The sequence below is a fragment of the Pan troglodytes genome, chromosome 5, assembly GCF_028858775.2.
Source record: "Pan troglodytes isolate AG18354 chromosome 5, NHGRI_mPanTro3-v2.0_pri, whole genome shotgun sequence".
Classification (NCBI taxonomy): domain Eukaryota; kingdom Metazoa; phylum Chordata; class Mammalia; order Primates; family Hominidae; genus Pan; species Pan troglodytes.
This window is the reverse complement of record NC_072403.2, coordinates 20435347-20453386: the sequence shown is the minus strand read 5'-3', so window position 1 is coordinate 20453386 and position 18040 is coordinate 20435347. Positions and strand designations below refer to the sequence as shown.

Genomic DNA, 18040 nt, shown 5'->3' with positions numbered 1-18040 from the left:
TTCCCTGCATTTACTTTGTGCTATTTTCCTGCCTGATTCTCTGCCTCTTAAAAATGCCTATCATCATGATAGCAATGCCCAAACTAACTCCAGCTCTACAAATAAAGCTTACACCCTCTCATCAGAGTGTAGCAGGTATGAATTGCACTCTAGAATTTGGAAGTAGGAAACATGGCAGTTCATTATTTAAAAAAAAAAAATGAAATTACATGTGGCTCCGAGCTCCCACTATGGAAGTGGGAAGGAAGGGAGGAAGGAAGGAAGGAAGGAAGGAAGAAAGGAAAGAAGGAAGGAAGGAAGGAAATACCTGGAGGTATTTTCAGTTGTTGGCAGTGACTTTTTTTTTTTTGACAGTCTTACTCTGTCACCCAGGCTGGAGTGCAGTGGCGTGATCTCGGCTCACTGCAACCTCCACCTCCCGGGTTCAAGCAGTTTTCCTGCCTCAGCCTCCCGAGTAGCTGGGACTACAGGTGCATGCCACCATGCCAAGGGTAATTTTTTGCATTTTTAGTAGAGATCAGGTTTCACTGTGTTAGCCAGGATGGTCTTGATCTCCTGACCTCGTGATCCACCCGCCTCGGCCTCCTAAAGTACTGGGATTACAGGGGCAGTGACTTTTTAATTTACCATATGTGTCACTTGCTCCCATACTATCTCTGTACTCAGATTATTGTCCTCTAGTGGGCTGTTTCCTTCCTTTTAGTCCCTCATACCTACCATGCTTGCACCAGTGTCTCAGACCAATTATGGCAGCCAGTCCATTAACTGGATCCCTCCAAAGGTATCCCAAGACTCCACTTCTTCATTCAGTACCTCTGCTCCAGCACTAGATTGAGAAGGAAAGAAAAATTAGTATTTATTGATCATTTCCTATATAACACATTTAAATGTGTTGCCTAATTTAGAACCAGGCTGTAATCCCAGCTCTTCCATTCCAAGCTGCATGACCTCAGGTAAGACACTTACCTTCTGCAAGATTCACCTCACCTCACCTGTAGAAAGAAGATGCTCAAAAAAAAAAAAAAAAAAATCAATTAAAAAAAAGATTCTTTGGTACTATTAAGCTTTGGCCCTTATCTTTATCCGCTCCTAACAACCTAATTTTCTGACTCTGTAATTTTATTTTTTCCATTTTTTTCTTCTCTGCTAGACAAGAAATAAATGGAAAGCCAATCTTCAGATAAACTAATCAGTGCTAATGGATGTTAATGATTTAAGGGGTTTACCTCTCAAAGGGATTTGAATTTTAATAGGTAAATTCCATTTCTGAGTTCAAAAAATATCAAGTGTCTAGTGCCTGTCAGATTAACTTTAACCTAAAATTTCCCAAAATGTGCACCATGAAAAAGAGTTCCCCAGTCAACTAAATTTTTAAAATGCAATGCACCAACTTCTGCTTCTGCCCAAGGTGAGATAAAAGGGCATGAATTTATCCTCCTTTCTGAAACAACAATAGAAAAACATACAAAATATATGAAAAAATGATTTTCAAGACGTCTCAGCAGGAAACAAAAGGCAGTGATTCAGACAGAGCATGAAGGGGAGTCCTAGGAGTACTCCAGCTTACTGCCTTAAGAAAACTTCCAGGCTGCAGTGCAGGGAGGGGAAACCCAGGTAGAGCAGAGGAGATGGGGTTGAGGATGTAGGAGATCACCATGGCCAGAGGTCATGGGACGGCATACAAAGGGAAAACCCTGGATATCTGCAAAGGTTCCCCATGTGTGCACAACAGAGTACAGACCAACACATGCATGTGAGGAAGCTACCCAAGAATAGGGCAAGAAAAAAAATCTGAAAGAATGAGAGAATAGTGCCTGACACATACACAAAATAATGACTAATCCCACCAACCAGACTGGAAAACTCAATTCATGAGGCATTTGGGTAGAATACTTAGCAATGTTGTGCCTTAGTAATGGAGAATAATTGGCCTCAGATTAAGCAGTTATGAACCTGCCTAACAAATCATAAAAGTTACAGCTGAAAGAATCAAATCATTTCCAATACATCCCAGAACAAAGCTCAAGAATAGTTATACAAGAATATTTAAACAGAAATATCCAGAGCTCAACAAGGTAAAAATCCTCACTGTCTGGCATCCAAATAAAGATATCAAGCATTCAAAGAACCGTGACCCATAGTGAGGAGAATAATCAGTGAATTGAAGGCAATCCAGAACCAGCACAGATGTTAGAACTAGCAGACAAGAACAAACCAGTTGTCATAACTTTATTCTATATGTTCAGATAGTGAAGTAGAGATATGGAAAATATTTTAAAAGACCCAAATGAAACTTCTGGAGAAAAACTTTACTGTCTGAGATTAAATAATAAATGGGATTGATGGCAGATTAGACATAGTAGAAGAAAAAATTAGTGAACTTGAAGATGTATAGTAAGGGCAAATATCCTAGATGAAGCACAGAAAAAATAGGCTCAAACAAATGATAAAAGTATCAGTGAGCTGTGAAAAAACTTCATGTACTTAATATGTGCATAATCAGAAAAATATTCAAAGGTGTTCTGATTGAGAATTTTTCAAAATGGTTTTTCAAAACAGGATAAATACCAAACAAACAAAAATACTAGAATAGCATGGTAAAACTGCAGAAATCAAAGACAAAGAGAAAATCTTAAAAGCAGCCAGAGAAAGACACATTACATTTATGAGAACAATAATAACATAGACAATAGAAATAGAAGCCAGACACACCTGTAATCTCAGCACGTTAGGTGGCTGAGGTGGATGGATCACTTGAGGCCAGGAGTTGGAGACCAACACGGCCAACATGGCAAAACTCCATCTCTACTAAAAATACAAAAATTAGCTGGGTGTGGTGGTGGGCCCCTGTAGTCCCAGCTACTCAGGAGGCTGAGGCAGGAGAATCACTTGAGCCTGGTAGGTGGAGGTTGCAGTGAGCCACCAAAATTGCACCACTGTACTCCAGCCTGGGTGACAGAGTGAGACCCTGTCTCAAAAAAAAAAAAAAAGAAAAAGAAAAAAGAAAAGAAAGAAAGAAATAGAAGCCAGAAAAAAATGTCATTATTAAAGTGTTACACATAGATAAATAAAGTAAGTAAATGACTGCCCACCTAGAATTGTATACTCCAAGACAACATCCTTCAAGGTAAAGGCATAATAAAAAAAGTATTCAGATAAACAAACTCAGATAATTAATTGTTGGCTGAACCATGCAAATAAAATACTGAAAAGAGATCTTCAGATTGAAGGAAAATAATTCTGGAAGGAAACACTGTAAAGCAGATAAGGACCGAAGAGCACTGGGCAGGATAATTGTGTGGGTAAATCTATATCAACCTTATCTGATGAAAACAGAAATAAAAATGTCTTGTGTTTAAAATATACATGGAAGTAAAAAACATGAAAGCAATAGTACAAAAGGCTGGAGGAAAGTAAATGAAGTGAGTATTCTAAATCCAGGAAGTGGTAAATATACAAAGTTGACATTGACTCTAACAAATTGAGTTTGCATATGGTAATCTCTAGGGCAACCACTAAGATAACAGTACTAAAAGATATAAATAAAAAGCTGATAGACCGAAAAGGAATAGTAAAATATACTCAGTAAATACTAAAGAAGGTTAGAAAGCAGAGAATAGGGACACAAAGGACACGTGTGAAAAACAAAACATAATTGCATGGTAGATACAAACCTACATTTATCTGTAATTATTTTAAATGTAAATAGAACATATATTCCAATTAAAACAAAGGAAGTCAGACTGTGTTTTAAAATACCACAACTATATGCTACTTACATAGACACAATCTAAATGTAAGAAAACCGAAAGATCGAAAGTAAGAGATATACCATATGACCAGTAACCAAATGAAAGCTGAAAAAGCTCCACTATTAGTAGAAAAAGGAGACTTTAAGGCAAGAAATTCTACTAGAGATAACATGAAATTTTTGTTAATGAAGCAGACAAATTTAGTTAATAAAACAGGGTCAATTCAACAGGAAGATATAACGATGCTGAAGTTGTACATATAACATATAACTTTAAAAGAAAACTTCATATAACATATATAAATAAATAATAAAAATATATAAATAAAATATATTAATATATAATAAAACTTCATATAACATATAACTTTAAAATATATAAATAAGTTTACAGAATCAAAAGGAAAATTAGACAAATATGCAAATGTGCTAGAAGATTTTACTAGTTTTCTCCCAGTAATCAAAAAAACAATTGAATATATAGAATATTTAAATACTTTTAACAAGCTTGATCTAATTGACATGTATTAAAAATTGTACCCTCAAAGTGCTGAATATAAAGGCATTTTTAATAGAGATGGGGGTTTCACCGTGGGGCGTGGTGGCTGGCACCTGTAATCCCAGCTACTCGGAAGGCTGAGGCAGGAGAATCACTTGAACCCAGGAGGTGGAGGTTGCAGTGAGCCAAGAGATCGTGCCACTGTACTCCAGCCTGGATGACAGAGCGAGACTCTGTCTCAAAAAACAAACAAACAAAACAACTCGTGTTATGTGACTAAAATAATGCCAAGATGGAAATTTTTTGTTTTAAATGCATATATGGAAAAAGAAGAAAAGTTGAGATTAATTAAGCATCTATTTCAAGAAACTAGAAGAAAAAATTTAAAGAAAATTGAAGGAATGTAATAACAAAGTTAAGAGCAGAAATCAATGAAATGAAAAACAAAAATAGACAATCAACAAAACAAAAAGTTGTTTTTTAAAAGATTGATAAACTTTTTTAAAAAAGATTGATAAAGTTGACAAACTCTAACAAGCCTGATCAAGAACAACAAAAAAAAAAGACGCAAATTCTCAATATGAAGAATGAAAAATGGGAAGTCACTACAGTTTCAACAAATATTTAAAATAAGTTGTGGAGAAATTTAGAAGTAGAAAAGTTCTTTGAAAAATACAACTTACAAAATGAACACAAGGAGAAATAGAAAAACGTAAGCAATCTTATTTCTCCTAAAGAAATTGAATTTAAAATGAAAAACCTCACTTCAAAGATAAATCCAGGTCCAGATAACTTCAACATGAAGTCATCCTTTTAAGAAAGAAATAGCACCAATTATCCTGAAATATAGAGAAAACATTTTCTGTCTTATTTCATGAGGCTAGCATAACCTTGACAAGGATACTACAAGAAAAAAAATTACAACATAATCCCTGTCATAAATAGGCACAAAGATTCTAACAAAAAGAAAAAATAGTAAACTGAACCATTAATGTATAAAAAGATAGTGCATAATGGCCAAATTGTCTTTATTCAAAGTGTGCGAGGTTGGCTTAACATTCCAAAATCAATTAGTGAAACTCTCCACATTAACAACAGATGAAGGCAAAAAATCATATCATCATCTCCCCAGATGCATTAAAATTATTTGATAAAATTCAACACTTATTCATGATGAAAACTCTCAGTAAATTTGGAATTAAAAGAACTTCTTTAAACTAACAAAGAGTATACACAAAACATCCATGGCAAGCATCCTACTTAACAGTAGTGTACTGAAATATTTTCACTTGATTTTGGGAAAAGATGAGGATTTCAACTATCATTATTTCTATATGACATTTTACTGGAGGGCATACTGCAATAAAGAATAAAAAAGTTATAAGAATTGGGAAAAAGTCTTTAAAAACTATTACTGTATAAAGAAAATATGCTTATGAATGTAGAATATCAAAAAGAATCTGCTGATAAACTATGATATTTAATAAGTGAATTTACCAAAGCCATTGGCTTCAAGGTCAGGGTGCAAAAAAAATTAATTGTATTCTTAGATTGGAACAAATAATTAGAAAACAAAATTTTAAGATGATGCCCTTTAACCTAGAAATTGTTTTTCAAGACCCCTACCTCTCTATGAAGCTTTTCTAAGAGAAATTAAAGAAGACCTAAATAAATGGAGGGATATACTGTGTTCATAGATTGGAAGATTCAGTGTTGATAAAGGTGTCATTTTCTCCCCGAAATTGATCTGTGTAGTCAATGTAATCCCAATAAAAATTTCAGCAGGTTTTTTTTTTTTTAGAAATTTACAATCTGATTACAAAATTTATATGGAAATGCTAAGGACAAAAAGTGTCCAGGACAATCTTAAAGAAAAACAAAGTTGAAATAAAGTACTGGCCGGGCATGGAGGCTCATGCCTGTAATCCCAGCACTTTGGGAGGCCCAGGCAGGTGGATCACCAGAGGCCAGGAGTTCGAGACCAGCCTGGCCAACATGGTGAAACCCCATCTCTGCTAAAAATACAAAATTAGCCAGGCATGGTGGCAGACACCTGTAATCCCAGCTACTTAGAAGGCTGAGGCAGGAGAATAGCTTGAACCCAGGAGCTGAGTTTGCAGTGAGCTGAGATCACAGCACTGCACTCCAACCTGGGCAACAGAGTGAGACTCCGTCTCAAAAAAAAAAAAGAGAGAGAGAAAAGAAATAAAATACTAGATATTAGGAAGTATCATAAAGCTACGTTAATTTAAAACAGTGTAATCTTGGTGGCTAGTAGACCGTTGGAACAGACTAAGAAGTCTGAACATACACATTTAAATCCCCTGATTTACAACAAAGCTGACACTGCAGTGTAGCAATTATTAGAAAGTTCTGACATTCTGGTAATGTCCTATATCTTTATCTGGGTAGGAAGTCCATGGGTGTGTTCACTTTATTGAAATTCATTCAATAAAGAAAAGTTCAAAAGCTAATTCAGGTATTTTGCTTACGGGACTAATTTTCATGCTTAGCAGAATGGCTAAAATGGTTGATGTGACACAACTACTTACTCCACATTCTTCTGCCTGTAAGATGATGTGAGTCTGAGACTGTAGCTGAGACATTTAAAGCTTACTGTTGTTTGTGGCTCTGTTTAAACTGACTTGCTCCATCTCCCTCAGTCGCACACTAGGCAAGTTTTTGCATTAATTTGGGTCCCTAGCATTCTGTAGCCTGGCCTCATGCTTGAGGCTGCCAACCCACACTAATAAAGGACAGCATGAAGACCAGCTTAGAATTGTCTCTTCCTTCCTATATGAATCTTTAGTGAGAAAGAGCTACCCTTCTCAACACAGATCTTTCTGTTGAGAGTAAAAGGGTAGCCCCCCAGCCTGGGTTACAGCTTTTAGGGGGAACTGGCTCCAAATTATAATAAAAGAACTAACCTTTGTTGTGTGCATCCTGTGCTCCAGGAATTATTTCAAGTACTTTATATATATATTAACTTATTTAATAACATAACAATTCTGTGAGGTAGGGAGTATTATTTGCCCTATGTTTCAGGTTAGGGACTACAGGCATAGCGCAGCGAGGAATCTGTCAAAGATCGCACAGCTAGAAGCAGTGAAGCCGAGCAGTAGGGTTCTTTCTAGAGCTCTTTGTTACAGAACCAACAGGTTCGTATGCCCGCTGCCCAGTAACGGACCCATTACACTGAGACAGTAGGGTTTGCAGCAGAGAAAGAGTTTAATGATTGCAGGGCATTGTGTGAGGAGATGGGAGGAGACCTCCAAATCTGTCTTCCTGAGGAGTTCTGGGCTGGGGCTTTTAAGGGGACTGTGGAAGGTGAAGGGTTTGAAAACTGAGGTTGTTGGTTGGTTGGGGCAGGGAGGAGGAAATCATGGAGCTGTGGAAGCTGCATCCATTGGTGAGTTAGCTCCTTGTGGGCCCTTCAGACCAGTTGAGTCAGTTGTTACATCAGTTTGCAGGACCTGAAGGAATATCTCAAAGGGAAAACTTAACGTTTCATGATGTTCAAGTTGTTATCTAAAGAGCTGTTCAGGAGAACTATCGTCTAAGGTCTATATGATTCTAGGACCATAGGCACCAAACAGCTTTGAGGAAGCAGGGCAGAGAGTAAGCTCACTTAATGATTAATGTGGAACGTGCTGCAAGCTTAGTTTATTTTTGTTTCTCCCTCCCTTCTTCTCTAACTAATTTTATAAAGTTTATAGGGGCAGTTTCACCTTGCTCTTTCCAAACACACCATATAATACACAAGCAATAAATGTCATGCTACACACGGTCTTAGTTTCTTCAGTTTCAGAAGATCCAGAAGAAGACTTGCTGCCTGAAGATTCTTCTCTACAGAACCCAGCTCTTTGTGAGAGGCTGGCTGTGCAGCAGAAGGAAGCCCATGAGATTCAGAACCTAGGCTCGGCCAGGAGTCTTGCCAGGAAGAGGCAAGAGAGGAGAGGCCTCTCTTGCCTCTTCCTGGTGGTGGCTGCTGAGTAGCAGAATTGTAGATTTTGTTTGATTGTAAAAAAATAAAAAGTATTACAGAGAAATGCAATCATCAGCAAATTAAGGTTGGAGCAACAATGACAAGCATTTTAAACACACACACACACACACACACACACACACACACACACACACACAGCTTTTCTTAGTGCCTGATGTTCTTCCTGCTTTCACCCTGTTCCTTGCTCCAGAACCGCCATTTTCTGAGCTCTCAGCAGTAAACTTAATAAAGATTGATATCAGTGACAAATTCTGTCAACTTCCATGCTGCAAAACTTAGTCACTGTGCAAAATTGACCAAGGAAAATAAATAACCCGAGGAATGATGGAGTGTGTAAATATTGATGTGGATGCTGGGCGCAGGGAAGTTGGATGAAGCAAAACAGAGCTTAGTGATGGCTTGTTCCCGTACCCTGGTTGAATGCCGAAAGGTCTTTTCATGGTGATTTTAATCCCCTGGCATTATTTTCTGGGTGGGAGTGTATGTTGTAGGTGAAACTGTAAATTCTTAGATTCAAAAAAACCATTCTAGAAAGGGCATATTTTTTAATATGCCCTTCAATAAAAACTTACTGTTACAAAAATAGTGCTGTATATAGAAAAATGTAAAAATGCATATAGGAAAAATAGAATAATAAAGAATACCCATAATTCTGCCACCCAAAATACTATACTAGTGGTGAGCATTTTCCAGACCTTTTTCCATGCCTACGTACACATTTCCTAATTCCTAAGATGCAAATTTTCCAAAGTTTGGTATTTTGGGAATCAGTTTAAATATGTGAGTGCATATAATATGATACTATTTCCTTTCATCTGAAAAAACTGTTATTAAGTTAATAGTGTTTCATACAAATAATGACATTTTAAAATTAAGGAAATATGTGGGTGTTACATATTTGTAAAAATATTATATTGTACATACAATGTTTTCCATTTTTACTGTGATAAAGTGTACATAAATGGCAATATACATAATAGTAAACATAAATTTTGCCATTTGGTTTTTTTTTTTTGGTTTTTTTTTTTTTTTTTTTTTGAGACAGGATCTTGCTGTCATCCAGGTTGGAGTGCAGTGGCGTGATCTCAGCTCACTGCAGCTTTGACCTCCCAGGCTCAAACGATTCATCCACCTCAGCCTCCCGAGTAGCTGGGACTACAGGCATATGCCCCCACACCGGACTGATTTTTGTATTTTTGGTAGAGATGGGGTTTCGCCATGTTGCCCAGGCTGGTCTCAAACTCCTGGACTCAAGCAATCCGCCTGCCTTGGCTTCCCAGAGTGCTGGGATTACAGGCATGAGCCACCATGCCCCGCCCATTTTAACAATTTTTAAGTGTACAATTCAGTGGCATTAAGTACCTTCACAATGTCATGTAACCATCACCACTGTCTATTTCTAGAAGTTTTTCATCATCCCAAACAGAAACTCTCTGCCCATTAAACAACAAGTTCCCATTCTTCTCTCCCTCCAACTCTTGGTAACTTCTATTCTACTTTTGTCTCTATGAATTGAATAGTTCCTCATATAAGTGGAATTATACAATATGTGTCTTTTTGTGTCTAGCTTATTTCACTCAGCATAATGTTTTCAAGGTTAATCCATGTTGTAACATGTAGCAGAATTCCATTCCTTTTTTTAGGCTAATGTGTCACATTTTGTTTATTCAATCATTTGTTGATGGACACTTGAGTTGTTTACACCTTTCAGCTGTTCTGAATACTGCTGCTATAAATACTGGTGTATAAGTATCACTTTGAGGCCCTGCTTTCAGTTCTTTTGCGTATATACCTAGAAGCGGAATTGCTGGATCCAGTGGTGATTGTATGTTTAACTTTTTGAGGAACTGCCATACTTTTTCCACGTGGCTGCCTTATTTTACATTCTCATCAGCAATGCACAAGGGTTCCAAGCTCTCTGCAGTCTCAACAGTGCTTGTTATTTTCCCTGTTTAATAGTAGCCATTCTACTGAATGTGAAGTGTCTGTGCCTACTATATGGAACCTGCTTCTCCCGGTTAATGACATATCCTGAATATCTTTCCATGTCAGGTAATAGTCTTCTACAATCCATATGAATTGCCATTTTAAAGGCGGTGTATTATTTAGCTGTATGTATGAACATGCATACTTTCCAAAATAATCCTCTATTGTTAAATATTTAGATTGCTCCCAGTTTTTTTCCTATTGAAAATGATGATGAAATAAATACTTTATGGCTATTTTTTGCACACATTCTTAGTTACTTCAATGGGAATACATTTACAGATATGATACTGTTGAATCAGACAGGAATGCGTGAGGCTTTTAATTCATAATTCTAAATTGCCTCCACTTAGTCTGAAATGGAAAAAGTCAAGAGTCCTTCACTGAAGAACCACCCACACCACCACTGCCAGCCCCAAAGATTTAACTGGAAAATATTTACACTTATGAGAAAAGGAGAAACTGGTGTGAGAATTTGGTCAATAATATAAAAATTGTATCAGTCAGCTCTTTTGCCAGATGGCTTGACAGTTCTGGAAAGATGAAATTCTTTCTAATTTTCATCTTGGATCTGGGCGAAAAGTTTTTTTCAGAGAAGTATGATTACTTTCTTTCTAACCTGATTTTTGTATATCTCATCTGCCATTCTTGCCCGGGATGTGATAGGAAAATGAAAAGAAAATAGAGTAACAGCAGACACTTGAGCCAAAGAGCTCCTCTAGCAGTTACTTGTACTTGAAATTCTAGAGAATTTCTATGCAATGTCTATAGAAAAAAATAAAAAGAAATTTTCAATTGGTATGTCTAAATTAGTGCACATAATGTGCCAAATCTCTGCAGTAGAAATTCTCTGGAGAGTTTTCTTCTCTCTGAGAAACTGGGTGATTTTACTAAAAGCATCCTATTTCATCCCTCATTGCTTGTTAGGGCAGATGCTGCAGCACTGACCTGGCAGCAGGTATGTGAACAGCCATCCTAGGTAATTAGAATGACCTGCTCTAGCTAAGTCACCTCAGTAACAACCATGGCCTAATCATGTGGCCCCCAAATCAGTGCCTCTCAGACTTAGTTGTACATCAGAATCACTGAGGGCTGTGAAAACACAGATTGCTGGGCCCCACACCAAGAGGTTCTGATGCAGTAGGAGTGGGGAGGGCCTGAGAACCTGCATTTCTAACAACTTTCAAGGTGCTGCTGGTTAAGGGGCTGCACTATGAGAACCACTGCCTTCCTTGAGAACACCTTGCACCCTCCTCCCTCCGAATAGCTTTGGATGATTATTTAGGTGAGGGATTAAGAGAAAGGAAGCTAAAAGATAAACACAACAACTACATAAATTGTGATAATCATGATAAAAAGCTCGCCATACTAGTGTCACAGGATCATTTGGGGTGTCACAGAGGCCGGAAACCTCTGTGGCTGGTGGCACCTGTGCCTGAGTTTTGCTCAGGCCCACTGGGTTTGTTCTGCCCACTCATCCTGGCAGACTGCGTTCGGCTCATGATACTGGCCTGGACCCCATGCCTGCCAAGGGAGACTGCGTGGAGTGGCAAGGGGTGTGTGAGCAAGTGTGGGGTCTGGCCACTGTGCAGTCAGACATGCCAGCTACTGCAGCAGGGCGGGCAGCTCCAGGTGCCAGCATGGGTGCCAGCTCTCTGTGAAGCTGCAGCTGGACCAGGTGCATCACAAGCAGCTTCCACAGTTGGCAGCTGGGAATACAGTGGCACCCAGAAGCTTGGAGATGCCAGGAACTGTGGGGCCCCAAAGAGGAAGTCTAGCCCTGGCTTAGGCAGCTCCCAGGTCTGGGGTCCCTGAAGGGCCCTAGTTCTTCTTTTTTTCTCTTTGCCCACAATGTGACAAGCAAGGCGCATGTCTCAGCCCTGTTGGTGTTGCAGCTTTTTTAGCCTCACTATTTGGTGGGTTCCAAGTTCTTGTCCTGAGACCAGGAAGAATAAGGTATGCAGACAATTGGAGGGTGAGCGAGATGAAGAGGAGCTTTATTGAGTGATAGAACAGCTCAGAGGAAACCCGCACTGGGTAGCTCCTTTCCACAGCCAGGGTGTCCCAGTGAGTGTTCAGCTCCTAGCAGAGAGGGTAGCTCCTCTCTGCTAGGCAAGTCATCCTGACAAATGTTTAGCTACCAGCAGAGAGGGTAGCTCCTCCCTGTAGCTGGTCTTCCTGTTGTCTGCAGCTCTCAGTGGAGGAGAAGAATGGGTGGCTCCTCCTTGAAGGCAGGTCATCCCAATGTTGTCTCTCTGTGCTCTCTGCAGCTAGTCATCCTGACATCTGCAGCTCTCAGCAGAGAGGATGCCCTGGAGTGGGTAGCTCCTCTCTGCAGCTGGTCATCCCGATGTCTGCTCAGCTCCGGCTGAGCCCAGGGCTTTATGGGCCTCAGAGGGGAGGAATTACATGCCAATTGGTCCAGAGGTGGCCATAGGTGGGCCCAGAAAAGGCACCACAAGTTCCTCCTCTGGTCTGCTGGACGGGCAGGCCAGCCCCCAGCCTTCAGGCTCTCCCAGGCCTGAGGGTGGGGCCTCATTAGGTACCCACCCTCTTATGCCCAGGATCCTGTCTGCCTCCTGCTGCCCTCCATGGTGCCCAGGCTGCTTGTGCCAAGGGGCACCTGCAGGCCAGTGTCAGGCTGTCTTCAGCCCCACCTTGGCCTTTCTCTTGTGCTTGCTGGTGCCAGAAGTCCAGAGGGGGCCAAGGCAGCAGGGGGCTGGTGTGTCAGTGTTGCCCTGAGCATGTGCACTCCTGGCGGGCTGGGACAACACCTTGGCTTGGCTCCACATTGCTCCAAAATCGGAGCAGGTGCTGACAGAGAACCCAGGAAGCAGAAGTAGGCACTCCCAAGCCTGCAAGGGCAGGAGGGGTGGTCTTCTTAGGCCCCCAAGGGCACGGGGAGGCTCGGGTCCACAGCCCTGACTTGGACGGCTGCAGTCGCACTCAGGAGGGTGGGGCTCCTGTCTGCTTTGTGGAGCAAGAGGCCCAGGTCTACAGCTGCAACTTGGATGGCTGTAGCTGCACCCAGGAGGGCAGGCTTCCCCCTGCTCCTGGGCCTTGAGAGCACAGGGATGCCCGGGTTGTGGCTTGGGTGGCTGCAGTGGCACCTGGGGAGCTCCCACCCCAACTTGGAAGGTTCCCACTAGCTCCACAGAACACGTAGCCCCAGCAGCACCTCCCTGCTGTGGTCAGTGTGATTTCAGTGGCCGCTCCAGACGGCCCGCTGCTGCCATCACAAGGGCTACAACTATGTTTCATTCATGAGATTTATATTTTTTTTCCTAAGGAATTGCTGGAGTTCTCTTTCTTAGAATTGGTATCAATTGACAACAAGCTTCTCTGGACAGGGATAGAGGTGGCAACCTAGATCACATAGCAACTCTGACCATTGAAATTTTCACTGTGCTTACTTCAGTGGCTTCAGTGACTCATATTTATATGATATGCGTAAAACAGCACTGGTAGATGGCTTACGATATTTTCAAATCTGTATAGTGTAAGTCCCCAAATAAAATATATAGTCTTTGAGGCAAGGAGCCTATTTTCTATCACTTCAGGGCACTTGGCATCTAGTCAGCATTCAGTGTATGTTATGAATCAACTCAAGATAAGGGAGTCCATCTACAAGGCTCACTGGAAGTATTAAAATATGTGACAAGGAAATACTTAGGAAGGTATAGGAAGTGTGGTAAAACTGTGCCTCACAGGGTTAAACGGACCAAAGAACAGGGCTAAAAGGGATTTTGGTGATTAACAAAATGTATGAGCTTCTTTATAGGATGTCCACTTACTAAACCACAGGGCCAGTTAAAACCAGCCAGAACCAATATGGCTGGCTGGAGCTTGTGCAAAGGAGATTAGCTTGCTGGCTGCGTGACCTTTGACATCACATCCCAAATTTCCACCACATGTTTTATACCAATCCCCAACCCCGGAATTTACAGATGTGACCTATGAAGGATAACTGTATGCCCAAGAGAATTTCCTTTTTTTAATTTTTATTTATTTTTTATTATTATACTTTAAGTTTTAGGGTACATGTGCACAATGTGCAGGTTAGTTACATATGTATATATGTGCCATGCTGGTGCGCTGCACCCATTAACTCGTCATCTAGCATTAGGTATATCTCCCAATGCTATCCCTCCCCCCTCCCCCGACCCCACAACAGTCCCCAGAGTGTGATGTTCCCCTTCCTGTGTCCATGTGTTGTCATTGTTCAATTCCCACCTATGAGTGAGAATATGCAGTGTTTGGTTTTTTGTTCTTGCGATAGTTTACTGAGAATGATGATTTCCAATTTCATCCATGTCCCTACAAAGGACATGAACTCATCATTTGTTATGGCTGCATAGTATTCCATGGTGTATATGTGCCACGTTTTCTTAATCCAGTCTATCATTGTTGGACATTTGGGTTGGTTCCAAGTCTTTGCTATTATGAATAGTGCCGCAATAAACATACGTGCGCATGTGTCTTTATAGCAGCATGATTTATACTCCTTTGGGTATATACCCAGTAATGGGATGGCTGGGTCAAATGGTATTTCTAGTTCTAGATCCCTGAGGAATCGCCACACTGACTTCCACAATGGTTGAACTAGTTTACAGTCCCACCAACAGTGTAAAAGTGTTCCTATTTCTCCACATCCTCTCCAGCACCTGTTGTTTCCTGACTTTTTAATGATTGCCATTCTAACTGGTGTGAGATGATATCTCATTGTGGTTTTGATTTGCATTTCTCTGATGGCCAGTGATGATGAGCATTTTTTCATGTGTTTTTTGGCTGCATAAATGTCTTCTTTTGAGAAGTGTCTGTTCATGTCCTTTGCCCACTTTTTGATGGGGTTGTTTGTTTTTTTCTTGTAAATTTGTTTGAGTTCATTGTAGATTCTGGATATTAGCCCTTTGTCAGATGAGTAGGTTGTGAAAATTTTCTCCCATTTTGTGGGTTGCCTGTTCACTCTGATGGTAGTTTCTTTTGCTGTGCAGAAGCTCTTTAGTTTAATTAGATCCCATTTGACAATTTTGGCTTTTGTTACCATTGCTTTTGGTGTTTTAGTCATGAAGTCCTTGCCCATGCCTATGTCCCGAATGGTAATGCCTAGGTTTTCTTCTAGGGTTTTTATGGTTTTAGGTCTAACGTTTAAGTCTTTAATCCATCTTGAATTGATTTTTGTATAAGGTGTAAGGAAGGGATCCAGTTTCAGCTTTCTACATATGGCTAGCCAGTTTTCCCAGCACCATTTGTTAAATAGGGAGTCCTTTCCCCATTTCTTGTTTTTGTCAGGTTTGTCAAAGATCAGATAGTTGTAGATATGTGGCGTTATTTCTGAGGGCTCTGTTCTGTTCTATTGATCTATATCTCTGTTTTGGTACCTGTACCATGCTGTTTTGGTTACTGTAGCCTTATAGTATAGTTTGAAGTCAGGTAGCATGATGCCTCCAGCTTTGTTCTTTTGGCTTAGGATTGACTTGGCAATGCGGGCTCTTTTTTGGTTCCATATGAACTTTAAAGTAGTTTTTTCCAATTCTGTGAAGAAAGTCATTGGTGGCTTGATGGGGATGGCATTGAATCTATAAATTACCTTGGGCAGTATGGCCATTTTCACGATATTGATTCTTCCTACCCATGAGCATGGAATGTTCTTCCATTTGTTTGTATCCTCTTTTATTTCATTGGGCAGTGGTTTGTAGTTCTCCTTGAAGAGGTCCTTCACATCCCTTGTAAGTTGGATTCCTAGGTATTTTTTTCTCTTTGAAGCAATTGTGAATGGTAGTTCACTCATGATTTGGCTCTCTGTTTGTCTGTTATTGGTGTATAAGAATACTTGTGATTTTTGTACATTGATTTTGTATCCTGAGACTTTGCTGAACTTGCTTATCAGCTTAACGAGATTTTGGGCTGAGACAATGGGGTTTTCTCGATATACAATCATGTTGTCTGCAAACAGGGACAATTTGACTTCCTCTTTTCCTAATTGAATACCCTTTATTTCCTTCTGCCTAATTGCCCTGGCCAGAACTTCCAACTGTGTTGAATAGGGGTGGTGAGAGAGGGCATCCCTGTCTTGTGCCAGTTTTCAAAGGGAATGCTTCCAGTTTTTGCCCATTCAGTATGATATTGGCTGTGGGTTTGTCATATATAGCTCTTATTATTTTGAGATACGTCCCATCAATACCTAATTTATTGAGAGTTTTTAGCATGAAGGGTTGTTGAATTTTGTCAAAGGCCTTTTCTGCATCTATTGAGATAATCATGTGGTTTTTGTCTTTGGTTCTGTTTATATGCTGGATTACATTTATTGATTTGCATATGTTGAACCAGCCTTGCATCCCTGGGATGAAGCCCACTTGATCATGGTGGATAAGCTTTTTGATGTGCTGCTGGATTCGGTTTGCCAGTATTTATTTTATTGAGGATTTTTGCGTCAATGTTCATCAAGGATATTGGTCTAAAATTCTGTTTTTTGGTTGTGTCTCTGCCCGGCTTTGGTATCAGGATGATGCTGGCCTCATAAAATGAGTTAGGGAGGATTCCCTCTTTTTCTACGGATTGGAATAGTTTCAGAAGGAATGGTACCAGTTCCTCCTTGTACCTCTGGTAGAATTCGGCTGTGAATCCATCTGGTCCTGGACTCTTTTTGGTTGGTAAGCTATTGATTATTGCCACAATTTCAGCTCCTGTTATTGGTCTATTCAGAGATTCAACTTCTTCCTGGTTTAGTCTTGGAAGAGCGTATGTGTCGAGGAATTTATCCATTTCTTCTAGATTTTCTAGTTTCTTTGCATAGAGGTGTTTGTAGTAATCTCTGATGGTAGTTTGTATTTCTGTGGGATCAGTGGTGATATCCCCTTTATCATTTTTTATTGCATCTATTTGATTCTTCTCTCTTTTCTTCTTTATTAGTCTTGCTAGCAGTCTATCAATTTTGTTGATCCTTTCAAAGAACCAGCTCCTGGATTCATTAATTTTTTGAAGGGTTTTTTGTGTCTCGATTTCCTTCAGTTCTGCTCTAATTTTAGTTATTTCTTGCCTTCTGCTAGCTTTTGAATGTGTTTGCTCTTGCTTTTCTAGTTCTTTTAGTTGTGATGTTAGGGTGTCAATTTTGGATCTTTCCTGCTTTCTCTTGTGGGCATTTAGTGCTATAAATTTCCCCCTACACACTGCTTTGAATGTGTCCCAGAGATTCTGGTATGTTGTGTCTTTGTTCTCGTTGGTTTCAAAGAACATCTTTATTTCTGCCTTCATTTTGTTATGTACCCAGTAGTCATTCAGGAGCAGGTTGTTCAGTTTCCGTGTAGTTGAGCAGTTTTGAGTGAGTTTCTTAATCCTGAGTTCTAGTTTGATTGCACTGTGGTCTGAGAAATAGTTTGTCATAATTTCTGTTCTTTTACATTTGCTGAGGAGAGCTTTACTTCCAACTATGTGGTCAATTTTGGAATAGGTGTGGTGTGGTGCTGAAAAAAATGTATATTCTGTTGATTTGGGGTGGAGAGTTCTGTAGATGTCTATTAGGTCCGCTTGGTGCAGAGCTGAGTTCAATTCCTGGGTATCCTTGTTAATTTTCTGTCTCGTTGATCTGTCTAATGTTGACAGTGGGGTTTTAAAGTCTCCCATTATTAATGTGTGGGAGTCTAAGTCTCTTTGTAGGTCACTCAGGACTTGCTTTATGAATCTGGGTGCTCCTGTATTGGGTGCATATATATTTAGGATAGTTAGCTCTTCTTGTTGAATTGATCCCTTTACCATTATGTAATGGCCTTCTTTGTCTCTTTTGGTCTTTGTTGGTTTA

The 18040-nt window shown here is 40.0% G+C and overlaps 2 long non-coding RNA genes across 7 annotated transcripts in view; one reads left to right on the top strand and one right to left on the bottom strand.

The window, feature by feature from the left end:
* The window catches only part of LOC107975068 (uncharacterized), an 83545-nt gene that overhangs the window by 14760 nt on the left and 50745 nt on the right, over positions 1-18040 (bottom strand). For all 5 annotated transcript variants that reach the window (XR_010157564.1, XR_010157567.1, XR_001718276.4 and 2 more), the window contains one exon: positions 718-826. This is a non-coding gene — a long non-coding RNA (uncharacterized LOC107975068). The remainder of the gene's footprint in view (positions 1-717; positions 827-18040) is intronic.
* Positions 1-18040, top strand: part of LOC107975069 (uncharacterized) — a 417195-nt gene that overhangs the window by 364634 nt on the left and 34521 nt on the right. The gene's annotated exons all lie outside the window — the stretch shown is intronic.